This window comes from Theobroma cacao, chromosome 10 (assembly GCF_053813885.1).
Source record: "Theobroma cacao isolate CCN51 chromosome 10, ASM5381388v1, whole genome shotgun sequence".
Taxonomy (NCBI): Eukaryota; Viridiplantae; Streptophyta; class Magnoliopsida; order Malvales; family Malvaceae; genus Theobroma; species Theobroma cacao.
In genome coordinates, this window is record NC_142648.1 from 21,925,547 (window position 1) to 21,938,270 (window position 12,724).

General features: G+C 37.4%; 2 long non-coding RNA genes across 2 annotated transcripts; both read left to right on the forward strand.

Annotated features, from left to right (window-relative positions):
- Positions 1 to 2,414: 2,414 nt before the first annotated feature.
- LOC148760427 (uncharacterized) lies at positions 2,415 to 4,310 on the forward strand. Its single transcript, XR_016028819.1, has 3 exons — positions 2,415 to 2,518; positions 3,171 to 3,255; positions 4,094 to 4,310. It is a non-coding gene; the product is annotated as an uncharacterized LOC148760427 (long non-coding RNA).
- A 6,285-nt stretch (positions 4,311 to 10,595) lies between these two features.
- Positions 10,596 to 12,491, forward strand: LOC148760428 (uncharacterized). The gene is made up of 3 exons (XR_016028818.1): positions 10,596 to 10,699; positions 11,352 to 11,436; positions 12,275 to 12,491. It is a non-coding gene; the product is annotated as an uncharacterized LOC148760428 (long non-coding RNA).
- Positions 12,492 to 12,724: the final 233 nt, after the last annotated feature.

The following is a 12,724-nucleotide window of genomic DNA, read 5'->3' on the forward strand; positions in this document are numbered from 1 at the left end:
ACTCACCACCTGAACACAGTACAAATTCGAGAAACTTACTTCATTGGTACTAAATTGAATTTAAAATAATTTAAACTACTAATTCATGATATGGAATGCAAAATGCACGAGTACCCATCTAAATTCGGCATTGGCCTAATTCGTCTTATCATCCGATTAATTGGTCAACGCGTCCAATTTAGCTCCAAATTGCTCCATTTCTTTTCCAATATCTTAATTCACCAAACTCAAGTCAAATAACCTAAAATTTAGCAAAACTATCTTCACTTTTCTTCTTAGAATTTTTGGTCAATAATGGTGCATTAACACCGTGATTTTTCCTACTACTTTTCCACACCATAATTCATCATTTTCTAACCAATTCTCTTAAAATAAAAATCAAATTCATCCTCACTCAACACAAGGTAGGTTCGGCCATTGATGGGTGGTGGGGAATACGAACTCTTTTCTTGTTGTTTTGTTTCTAGACATGGTAAACTAACTAAAAACACTAACATAACTTAGAATCAAATCAATCTAACATCATTCTCTCTCCATACCCATTCCGACCAGCCATGAATTCATCATGAAAACATGTAATTTAACCATGGAAAATGAGGAGAAATGCATGGGAAAGTTAAAACACAAGTCAAAATCAAGAAATTTTACCTTTTGTCACTTGTTTCCTTGAATTTCCCACACTTTTCTCTTGAAATTCTTCACCTAGGGTTTTTGTTTTTCTTTTCTCCCTTTGTTCTTCTTTGTTCTCGGTTTGGCCGGCCATATGAAAGAAAATAGGCTGATTTTATGTTTATTTTAAAGCTAAATAAATAATGGATATAAACTTGGCACATGTCACCACATTATTGGTCCATTTGTAATTTCTTAACTATTAAGCTTTCTCTCTCCACCACTTAAATTCCTTCAATTATCCATGATAATATCGGATAAAATCCATGTGCTGGACAAGTGTTGGGTGGTGTAAAATTACAATTTTGCCTCAAGGGTGGCAAAATGACTATTTTACCCCTATGCTCGAAAAAATGTCGAAATTAAATTTTTCACTTCTCAAACTCAAATTATGTTTTAAATAGTCAATCTTGATCAATTTTAGTAAAAAATTTCATCCAACACTCACATCTTAACCTCGGGTGGCAAAATGACCATTTAGCCCTTAGGTCATGAAAATTCCAATTCCAAATTGGTCCTCGAACTCCAAATCACCATTTAAAATCATTCTTGGACTGTAAAATTTTCAATTTCACCCTAAAATCTCTATTTGATCTACTTCGAGGCTTATATCAACTTTGTTGTACCTCTAGGTACAATACTTACTTTTGTAAATTTTTCGAGACTCTCCTAGCATGCAATCATGCTATCATCACATGTATGTCATGACAAGTATTTTATAAGGTCAGGCTTTGCAGCATTACCCCCCTTAAAATAAAATTTTGACCTCAAAATTTCACTTACCGGATTCTAAGAAAAGATGTGGATATTGGTTTCTCATCTGGCGCTTGACTTCTCACATCATCTCTTCCATTCGAGCATTTTTCCACAATACTTTCACCATTGGAATACTCTTGCTCCTTAGCACTCGATCCTTTTGATCTAGAATACGTACAGGCTGCACCTCTGTAAAACCCGACCCTATAAATACATGTCATGACATACATGCACTGAGTAGCATGTTATTATGCTAGGAAAGCACATAAGAAAAGACGAAACCCGATATCGTACCTAACGGTACACTTGAGTTGATTTAACCTCGAACTAGTTCAAATAGGAATTGTAGGATGAAATTTAATATTTTATAGTTCAGAAATGACTAAAAATGATTGTTCGGAGTTCGAGGGTTCATTTGGGGTAAAATTAGAAATTTTGATATTCAAGGGCAAAATCGTCATTTTGCCACCTAAGATAATAATTTGATCATGGAGTGAAATTTTTGACCAAGATTAACTATTTGGAGTATAATTTAATGATAGGAAGTGAAAAAGTTTAATTCTGGTGATTTTTGGAGTGTAGGGGCAAAATCGTAATTTTGCCACCCATGAACAAAATTTGAGATTTTGAGAGAATTTTGATCAAATTTGACAAATTGGAGAATGGTATGAGTATAAGGGACGAAAAATATGTCTATGGACAATTTTTCAATTTTTGGGGCAAAAATGTAATTTTTGACTTTTACAGGGGCAAAAGTGTAAATTGCAAAAATTACTCCACCGAGACTTTGGATGAGTCTGAGAATTTTATCTAAGCTATGAATATATGAGACAAGTGTATGGTGAAAATTTGGAAACAAATGGATGAAATTTTAAAAATGGGCCAATGGGAAAGTGACACATGGCATTTTTTAATGAAATAATATTATTTTAATGAAAAGTCAGCCATTTAAACCCAAATTTTGAGTGCTGGCCGGCCATAAGGAAGAAAAACAGAGGAAATAGAGAGGAAAGGAAGAAGAAAAGAAAAACCAAAGAGAAACAAGAAAATTCAAAGAGAAATTCGCGGTTTTCGACCGTTTACGCGTCTAACGGTAAGATTTTTCGATTTTAGCTTGATTTCTACCTTTCCTATGCCTTTATTTCCATTTAGCATGCTTGAGGAGAGAGATCAAAAAGTGATATCAAGGGCTGGACGAAATTCTAGGAGAGAGAAATTGAAATTTTTAGGTTTTGATTTTTAGTTAAATTGATAGTTTTAGTTAGTTAAATGTGTTTAGAAATTAAATTGGGCAAGAAATCAGTAAATTTTCACAATACCCACTCTTGGCTGGATGCTCAATGCTGTACAATGATGATGAATTGATTTTATTCTAAGGAAAATGAAGAGAAATGATGAAAAACGATTAAACGTGATAGAAAAACAAAGTAGAAAATTTACCGAGTTAATGTCCCATTTTTGGCCGAATTTTCCAAGGAAGGGAGTGAGCTGATTTTGTTGTTTTTAGAAGGTTATTGGCTGATATTTAATGGTTAGAAATGTTGGAGAGAGAATGGGATGATTTAGAGCTAAAATGGAGCGCGTTAGCAATTTATCGGGCAAAGTGCCAAAAATAGGTTAATACCGCATTTAAGTCGTTTTAGGCTATTGCATTTCATACCATGCATTAGTATAGGATTTAAGTTAATTATATAGTGATTTAGCATCAATGTGATGAATTGTGTAAATTTTTGTAATGTGTCTAGGAGGAGAGCCTTCCGGAAAAGGCAAAGAAGTCGTACCCGACGAGTAGTGATCGGGGCGCTTGAAAGCTTTTATTTTGTACAAACAGTGAGTAAACTTATTATTATTGTAAATTATCTAGAGTTTATTTTAAATGCCCTTTATGTATTTTATGAAATGAGAACGAGATTAAAACGGGATTTTTGATGTTTTAGGAATAAATGTGACAAATAAAAATATATTGTATTGATTATGAAATTGAGTAATTGGAGGCTACAAATTGACTTGAAAAATATATATTTTCCTAGGAATGGCTTATGAGAAATGAGTATATGTGGCTATATTTTGTGAATGCATTGGGAAATTTATGTAAGTTGATTTTACTATGCAGGCTGGATAAATAAATAAAAGCCACGCTATACTGTCGAAATTTTATTAAAATTGGTGGGTTAGTCACTGCAGTGACGGGTTTCCGTGGACTGCCTATTAGAGGGGCACGGTAAACCCAGTTATATAGTTACTCTGGTTGTAGAGGTGAGGAGGGTAACTCCCGGGGTAGTATTAGAGCTCACTTCACGTCGAACCCCCACGTGAATGTGTAACTCGGCCAACGCCAAGGGACGGCTGGTTTTAAAAATAAAAATGTGTTTCACGTGTGAATATTTTAACACCCTTGGCGGACTCGGTTAGATGCCTCGGCCAAGGTATCCCCGATGATTAGTTTTGGCTTGAGCCTTGTTTTAATAAAAGACATAAGCCTTAACAATTGTTTTGGTAAATTACAAATATTTTATGGTTTAAGAAATAAATTGAAAACATTATGAAATGGGTTGAAATTTATTGTTTAAACTTGCCTCCATTTTACTCGCCTTTAGATATTTATGATAATGTCTGTTTACTCATTGGGATTGCAAAATCTCACCCAACTCCTTTCCACCCATTTCAGGTTCAGTATAGACTGTAGATAGCTGATCTCATCGAGGACTACTATTGGATCTGCATTTTCCAAATCGTAGGTTCACAGTCCTCTTTACTTTTGTTTATTCGGGGGCCCTCTTGTTATTGTAAATTAAATTAAATATTTTGGCTTACTGTATTTCAGTATGTATAAATTTATTTAGCTTTTACGCTATAAAAATTATTCACGTATAACTCTATAAAAATTGTTTTATAAGAAAATAGAATATTTCCCTTAATATTTCTTTTATTTTCTTATTATATTCAAATAACCGTAATTTCGTTTTAAATGAAGATTTTAGACTTTTAAACTCATTTTGAATATGAATTATGTATTTTGTACTTGTATAGTACGTTTTAGCTAGTTTTGAAATTTTTGAGAAAAAAATGACCAAAATACCCTTGTGTGGCGAAAATTTTATTTTGATTGTTTTTGATCTAAAATAGTATATATTCTCTAAAAACTCGATATTTAACAATGATTGCTCACAGGAAAGGAAAGAAACCGATATGTAAGCCTTGCGGGGTTCCGGTTGGCATTCTGGATAATGAGTGTCAATCGGGACGTCGCGGCGATTGTCATGGGCCTGAGGGAGGTTCCGGGTCGTGACAATTCGATTGGTATCAGAGCTTTTGGTTTTAAAGATCAAAATTTTTAGTTTTAAAGTTGTTTTAAAAATTTACAATATCAGTGTGGCCCCGGATTAAGTTAAGTTAGGTTAGGTTGAATAGGATGCATGCATCTGCATATAGAGCCTAAGGTTACCTAAACTTGCTCGTATTTTTATAGATTACAATGCCTCCTCGACGCGGACGTCCACCTCTCACTAGATCGGTTGGGAGGGGAAAAGGTCGTTCCCAACGTCATCAGCCAAATACAGTAGAGGAGGAATCAGCTGCATCTACCCTTCGGGCAGCACCTACTGCTGAGCAGGCCGATAGTCCTCCACATCCTCCATCTCCTCAGCCACCTACGGGTATTCCCGCCATGCCTACTGAGGCAGCACAAGCATTGGCAGCTTTCTTTGCAGCAATGGCTGGTCAAGCTCAAACTGGTCAAGTTCCACCTGTAGTGCCTCCAACTACTCCTTTAGTTCCACCACCAGTACAGGATGTATCCATTTCCAAGAAGCTGAAGGAGGCTAGGCAATTGGGTTGTGTATCTTTCACGGGTGAGTTGGATGCCACTGTGGCAAAGGACTGGATTAATCAGGTTTCAGAGACACTCTCTGATATGAGATTAGACGACGACATGAAGCTGATGGTGGCTACGAGATTATTAGAGAAGAGGGCTCGTACTTGGTGGAATTCGGTGAAGTCCCGTTCCGCTACTCCTCAGACATGGTCTGATTTTCTCAGGGAATTCGATGGTCAGTATTTCACTTATTTCCATCAGAAAGAAAAGAAGAGAGAATTTCTGAGTTTGAAACAGGGAAATCTAACTGTAGAGGAGTACGAGACTCGTTTTAACGAGTTGATGTTATATGTGCCGGATCTGGTGAAATCTGAGCAGGATCAGGCCAGCTATTTCGAGGAAGGGCTCCGTAATGAGATTAGAGAGCGAATGACAGTGACTGGTAGGGAGCCACATAAGGAGGTAGTACAGATGGCTTTACGGGCTGAGAAGCTCGCGACTGAGAATAGGAGGATTCGGACTGAGTTTGCAAAAAGGAGGAATCCTGGTATGTCTTCTAGTCATCCAGTAAAAAGAGGCAAGGACTCAACGACTTCAGGGAGCACTACTTCTGTTTCCGTGACATCTCCTCGACCTCCATTTCCACCATCACAGCAGAGACTTTCGAGGTTTAGCAGATCTGCTATGACTGGTTCTGGGAGGAGTTTCGGAGGTTCTGACAGATGCAGAAATTGTGGGAATTATCATAGTGGGCTATGTAGAGAGCCAACAAGATGTTTCCAATGTGGACAAACGGGTCATATTAGGAGTAATTGCCCACGGTTAGGACGAGCCACGGTAATTGCATCATCTTCACCAGCTCGCACTGATATACAGAGGAGAGATTCTTCTGGGTTGCCACCGAAACAGGGAGTGGCCATACGGTCCGGTGTGGAGAGTAATACCCCGGCACATCCACCTTCGAGACCACAGACTCGTACCTCGACAAGAGTTTTCGCTGTGACGGAAGATGAGGCACAAGTCTGACCTGGAGCAGTGACAGGTACTATGTCTTTATTTGATAAAGATGCTTATGTTTTGATAGATTCTGGCTCAGATAGGTCTTATATGAGCACCACATTTGCATCAATTGCTGATAGAAACTTGTCACCATTAGAGGAAGAAATTGTAATTCATACCCCTTTAGGAGAAAAGCTAGTTAGAAACAGTTGTTATAGAGACTGTGGGGTAAGGGTAGGCGAGGAAGAATTTAGGGGTGACTTAATTCCTCTAGAGATCCTAGATTTTGATCTAATATTGGGTATGGACTGGTTAACTGCACATCGAGCGAACGTGGATTGTTTCCGAAAGGAAGTTGTTCTTCGAAATTCGGAGGGAGCAGAGATTGTGTTTGTAGGGAAACGTCGAGTATTACCGTCTTGTGTAATCTCGACCATCAAAGCTTCGAAATTAGTGCAAAAAGGGTATCCGGCTTATTTGGCATACGTGATTGATACTTCAAATGGGGAACCTAAGTTAGAGAATGTCCCGATAGTAAGTGAGTTTCCTGATGTATTTCCTGATGATTTACCGGGACTACCTCCTGATCGAGAGCTTGAGTTCCCTATTGATTTACTTCCGGGTACCGCACCTATTTCTATCCCTCCATATAGAATGGCTCCGGCAGAGTTGAAGGAGTTGAAAGTACAATTGCAAGAGTTGGTGGACAAGGGTTTTATACGCCCTAGTATATCTCCATGGGGAGCACCGGTTTTATTTGTGAAAAAGAAAGACGGTACACTTCGATTATGTATCGATTACCGACAGCTTAACAGAATGACCATTAAGAACAAGTATCCGTTACCGAGGATTGATGATCTTTTCGATCAATTACAGGGAGCTACAGTGTTTTCCAAGGTTGATCTAAGGTTTGGGTATCATCAGTTGAGGATTAAAGAACAGGATGTACCCAAGACAGCATTCAGGACTCGGTACGGTCATTATGAGTTCTTGGTCATGCCTTTCGGGTTAACTAATGCACCGGCAGCTTTTATGGATCTCATGAATAGGGTGTTCCACCCTTACCTGGACAAGTTTGTTATTGTGTTCATTGATGACATATTGGTTTACTCGAGAGATAATAATGAGCACGCTGCCCACTTGCGTATAGTATTACAAACTTTGAGGGAAAGACAGTTGTATGCAAAGTTTTCGAAGTGTGAGTTTTGGTTACAGGAAGTGGTATTCTTGGGACACGTAGTATCTAGAACTGGAATATATGTTGATCCTAAGAAAGTAGAGGCAATTTTACAATGGGAGCAACCTAAGACAGTGACGGAGATTCGTAGTTTTCTCGGATTAGCCGGTTATTATCGGAGGTTTGTTCAGGGGTTTTCCTTAATAGCAGCTCCTTTGACCCGTCTAACTCGTAAGGGAGTTAAGTTTGTGTGGGATGATGTTTGTGAGAATCGATTTCAGGAGCTAAAGAACCGGTTAACCTCCGCTCCCGTTTTAACACTTCCTGTTAATGGTAAGGGATTTGTAGTATATAGTGATGCTTCAAAGTTGGGGTTGGGGTGCGTATTGATGCAGGATGAAAAAGTTGTGGCTTATGCTTCTAGACAGCTAAAGAGGCATGAAGCAAATTACCCTACCCATGATTTAGAGTTAGCAGCAGTGGTGTTTGCTTTAAAAATCTGGAGGCATTACTTGTATGGTGAGCATTGTCGAATATTTACGGATCATAAGAGTTTAAAATATTTGCTCACCCAAAAGGAGCTTAATTTGAGGCAAAGGCGATGGTTGGAGTTGATAAAAGATTATGACTTGGTGATAGACTATCATCCGGGAAAGGCGAACGTTGTAGCTGATGCCTTAAGTCGTAAGTCTTCATCGTCTTTAGCAGCACTTCAGAGTTGTTATTTTTCAGCATTAATAGAGATGAAATCTCTTGGGGTCCAGTTGAGAAATGGTGAGGATGGATCCTTATTGGCAAACTTCATTGTGCGACCTTCGTTACTTAATCAGATCAAGGACATTCAGAGGTCTGATGATGAGTTAAGAAAAGAAATTCAAAAACTGACCGATGGGGGAGTCAGTGAGTTCAGATTTGGAGAGGATAACGTCTTGATGTTTAAAGATCGAGTTTGTGTTCCTGAGGGAAACCAGTTGAGACAGGCGATCATGGAAGAAGCTCATTCATCTGCTTATGCATTACATCCCGGAAGCACCAAGATGTATAGGACTATCAGGGAGAATTATTGGTGGCCGGGTATGAAGCGAGACGTAGCAGAATTCGTAGCAAAGTGTCTCGTATGTCAGCAAGTTAAGGCGGAGCATCAGAGGCCAGCAGGTACACTTCAGTCTTTACCTGTTCCCGAGTGGAAATGGGAGCATGTAACTATGGATTTTGTTTTGGGATTATCGCGGACACAGAGGGGAAAGGATGCGATCTGGGTGATCGTAGATCGGTTGACTAAGTCCGCTCATTTTTTAGCTGTCCATAGTACATACTCTATTGAGAAGCTGGCTCAGCTCTATATAGATGAGATTGTGAGGCTACATGGAGTTCCCGTTTCTATAGTGTCAGATCAAGATCCTCGATTCACTTCTCGATTCTGGCCGAAATTTCAAGAAGCTCTCGGAACCAAATTGAAATTTAGCACTGCTTTTCACCCACAGACGGATGGTCAGTCAGAGAGGACTATCCAGACCTTGGAGGATATGTTACGGGCTTGTGTCATTGACTTTATTGGGAGTTGGGACAAACATTTGCCATTGGTGGAGTTCGCGTATAATAACAGTTTTCAGTCTAGTATTGGGATGGCACCATACGAGGCTTTGTATGGAAGGAAGTGCCGAACTCCGCTCTGTTGGGATGAAGTAGGTGAAAGGAAGTTAGTGGGTGTGGAATTGATCGAGCTAACTAATGACAAGATCAAGATTATACGAGAGAGGCTAAAGGTAGCCCAGGATAGGCAGAAGAGCTATGCAGATAAACGGAGAAAAGACTTGGAGTTTGAGATCGATGATAAAGTTTTTCTTAAGGTTTCTCCTTGGAAAGGTAATAATTTGAATACTTTGAAGTATTAAATCTTATTGATTATACTATCATGATAAATTATGGTGTTTTATTGGATAATGAAAGGTGTGATTCGATTTGCGAAGAGAGGAAAGCTCAACCCGAGATATATTGGACCATTCCGAATCATTGAAAGGATTGGACCAGTGGCTTATCGGTTAGAATTACCTCCAGAGTTAGATCGGATCCACAACGTTTTTCATGTCTCCATGCTTAAGAAATATGTACCAGATCCCTCTCACGTCCTCGAAGCACCTCCAATCGAGTTGCATGACGATTTGAAGTTCGAGGTACAACCTGTGAGTATCTTGGATCGAAAGGATCGAGTACTGAGAAACAAGAGTATTTCAATGGTCAAAGTATTGTGGAAAAATGCTCGAATGGAGGAAATGACATGGGAAGTAGAGCATCAGATGAGGAACCAATACCCGCATCTATTTGTCGAATCTGGTAAGTGAAATTTTGAGGTCAAAATTTTATTTTAAGGGGGGTAGTATTGTAAAACCCGACCCTATAAATACATGTCATGACATACATGCACTGAGTAGCATGTTATTATGCTAGGAAAGCACATAAGAAAAGACGAAACCCGATATCGTACCTAACGGTACACTTGAGTTGATTTAACCTCGAACTAGTTCAAATAGGAATTGTAGGATGAAATTTAATATTTTATAGTTCAGAAATGACTAAAAATGATTGTTCGGAGTTCGAGGGTTCATTTGGGGTAAAATTAGAAATTTTGATATTCAAGGGCAAAATCGTCATTTTGCCACCTAAGATAATAATTTGATCATGGAGTGAAATTTTTGACCAAGATTAACTATTTGGAGTATAATTTAATGATAGGAAGTGAAAAAGTTTAATTCTGGTGATTTTTGGAGTGTAGGGGCAAAATCGTAATTTTGCCACCCATGGACAAAATTTGAGATTTTGAGAGAATTTTGATCAAATTTGAAAAATTGGAGAATGGTATGAGTATAAGGGACGAAAAATATGTCTATAGACAATTTTTCAATTTTTGGGGCAAAAATGTAATTTTTGACTTTTACAGGGGCAAAAGTGTAAATTGCAAAAATTACTCCACCAAGACTTTGGATGAGTCTGAGAATTTTATCTAAGCTATGAATATATGAGACAAGTGTATGGTGAAAATTTGGAAACAAATGGATGAAATTTTAAAAATGGGCCAATGGGAAAGTGACACATGGCATTTTTTAATGAAATAATATTATTTTAATGAAAAGTCAGCCATTTAAACCCAAATTTTGAGTGCTGGCCGGCCATAAGGAAGAAAAACAGAGGAAATAGAGAGGAAAGGAAGAAGAAAAGAAAAACCAAAGAGAAACAAGAAAATTCAAAGAGAAATTCGCGGTTTTCGACCGTTTACGCGTCTAACGGTAAGATTTTTCGATTTTAGCTTGATTTCTACCTTTCCTATGACTTTATTTCCATTTAGCATGCTTGAGGAGAGAGATCAAAAAGTGATATCAAGGGCTGGACGAAATTCTAGGAGAGAGAAATTGAAATTTTTAGGTTTTGATTTTTAGTTAAATTGATAGTTTTAGTTAGTTAAATGTGTTTAGAAATTAAATTGGGCAAGAAATCAGTAAATTTTCACAATACCCACTCTTGGCTGGATGCTCAATGCTGTACAATGATGATGAATTGATTTTATTCTAAGGAAAATGAAGAGAAATGATGAAAAACGATTAAACGTGATAGAAAAACAAAGTAGAAAATTTACCGAGTTAATGTCCCATTTTTGGCCGAATTTTCCAAGGAAGGGAGTGAGCTGATTTTGTTGTTTTTAGAAGGTTATTGGCTGATATTTAATGGTTAGAAATGTTGGAGAGAGAATGGGATGATTTAGAGCTAAAATGGAGCGCGTTAGCAATTTATCGGGCAAAGTGCCAAAAATAGGTTAATACAGCATTTAAGTCGTTTTAGACTATTGCATTTCATACCATGCATTAGTATAGGATTTAAGTTAATTATATAGTGATTTAGCATCAATGTGATGAATTGTGTAAATTTTTGTAATGTGTCTAGGAGGAGAGCCTTCCGGAAAAGGCAAAGAAGTCGTACCCGACGAGTAGTGATCGGGGCGCTTGAAAGCTTTTATTTTGTACAAACAGTGAGTAAACTTATTATTATTGTAAATTATCTAGAGTTTATTTTAAATGCCCTTTATGTATTTTATGAAATGAGAACGAGATTAAAACGGGATTTTTGATGTTTTAGGAATAAATGTGACAAATAAAAATATATTGTATTGATTATGAAATTGAGTAATTGGAGGCTACAAATTGACTTGAAAAATATATATTTTCCTAGGAATGGCTTATGAGAAATGAGTATATGTGGCTATATTTTGTGAATGCATTGGGAAATTTATGTAAGTTGATTTTACTATGCAGGCTGGATAAATAAATAAAAGCCACGCTATACTGTCGAAATTTTATTAAAATTGGTGGGTTAGTCACTGCAGTGACGGGTTTCCGTGGACTGCCTATTAGAGGGGCACGGTAAACCCAGTTATATAGTTACTCCGGTTGTAGAGGTGAGGAGGGTAACTCCCGGGGTAGTATTAGAGCTCACTTCACGTCGAACCCCCACGTGAATGTGTAACTCGGCCAACGCCAAGGGACGGCTGGTTTTAAAAATAAAAATGTGTTTCACGTGTGAATATTTTAACACCCTTGGCGGACTCGGTTAGATGCCTCGGCCAAGGTATCCCCGATGATTAGTTTTGGCTTGAGCCTTGTTTTAATAAAAGACATAAGCCTTAACAATTGTTTTGGTAAATTACAAATATTTTATGGTTTAAGAAATAAATTGAAAACATTATGAAATGGGTTGAAATTTATTGTTTAAACTTGCCTCCATTTTACTCGCCTTTAGATATTTATGATAATGTCTGTTTACTCATTGGGATTGCAAAATCTCACCCAACTCCTTTCCACCCATTTCAGGTTCAGTATAGACTGTAGATAGCTGATCTCATCGAGGACTACTATTGGATCTGCATTTTCCAAATCGTAGGTTCACAGTCCTCTTTACTTTTGTTTATTCGGGGGCCCTCTTGTTATTGTAAATTAAATTAAATATTTTGGCTTACTGTATTTCAGTATGTATAAATTTATTTAGCTTTTACGCTATAAAAATTATTCACGTATAACTCTATAAAAATTGTTTTATAAGAAAATAGAATATTTCCCTTAATATTTCTTTTATTTTCTTATTATATTCAAATAACCGTAATTTCGTTTTAAATGAAGATTTTAGACTTTTAAACTCATTTTGAATATGAATTATGTATTTTGTACTTGTATAGTACGTTTTAGCTAGTTTTGAAATTTTTGAGAAAAAAATGACCAAAATACCCCTGTGTGGCGAAAATTTTATTTTGATTGTTTTTGATC